Source organism: Calidris pugnax, unplaced genomic scaffold (genome assembly GCF_001431845.1).
Source record: "Calidris pugnax isolate Ruff unplaced genomic scaffold, ASM143184v1 scaffold25, whole genome shotgun sequence".
In the NCBI taxonomy this organism is placed as follows: domain Eukaryota; kingdom Metazoa; phylum Chordata; class Aves; order Charadriiformes; family Scolopacidae; genus Calidris; species Calidris pugnax.
In genome coordinates this window covers 280,208-280,921 of record NW_015090805.1, presented here as the reverse complement: position 1 = coordinate 280,921, position 714 = coordinate 280,208, and the positions used below count along the sequence as shown (strand labels likewise).

The window sequence follows — 714 nt, the reverse complement described above, 5'->3', positions numbered from 1 at the left end:
CCGCCCCCGGTTCCCCCCTTCCTCCCCGCCGCACCCCGCCGTCCCGCACCCCGGGCCCGGGTAGCCCCATCCCCCGGGGAAGGCCTCCCTCCGTTCGGCACGGCGGCGGCCGGTTGCGGCACAAACAGCTTGCTGGCCTCGCCGCTTTCCCGGCCTCGGCCTCCGGCCCCGGTCCCGGCCCCGCCCGGGTACGGCGCTCCGCCACTCACCCCCGCACGGCTTCCCCTTGTCCCGCGGCTGCTGCTGCGACGGCCCGGTGCCCTCCTGGGTGCTGCCGAAGGAGCGCGGCCGAGGACTGCCTCATCCCAGGCAGCCAGCAGGGCAGACTCTCATGCCAGGCCCCGCGATCCCGGGCGTGCAGCCGGCTGACTGAGGGGGCGGCTCCGCTTTCCTGGTCTTCCCCCCCCCACCAGCACCACACACACACACCCACCCCGGGCGGGCGCCGTGTACTGCGACGGGAAGAAGGAGGGCGAAGCTGTTGCCGCCGCTGCCCGCGCTTCAGATCCCGGCCCTCGGCCGCTCCGCTCTCTCCGGCGCCGGCGGCACCGCCGGGGCGTTTTTCCTGCGTCACCAGCTCCTGCCCGGCGGCCCTGGGGCTTCAGCTCCGGCTGGGGCTTGGCCGGGGCCTGCGCGCTCCGCTCCGCCCCGTCCGGGGACCGGGCGCACACGGGGGAGGGGGCGCACACGCAACCCCGGCGCTTCTAGCCGGGG

The 714-nt window shown here is 76.9% G+C and overlaps 1 protein-coding gene across 1 annotated transcript in view; it reads right to left on the bottom strand.

Moving 5' to 3' along the window:
- USP9X (ubiquitin specific peptidase 9, X-linked) overlaps positions 1–673 on the bottom strand; it is a 100,989-nt gene extending 100,316 nt beyond the window's left edge. The window contains exon 1 of the mRNA XM_014938074.1: positions 210–673. The gene's annotated coding sequence lies outside the window, so the exon portion shown is untranslated. The remainder of the gene's footprint in view (positions 1–209) is intronic.
- Positions 674–714: the final 41 nt, after the last annotated feature.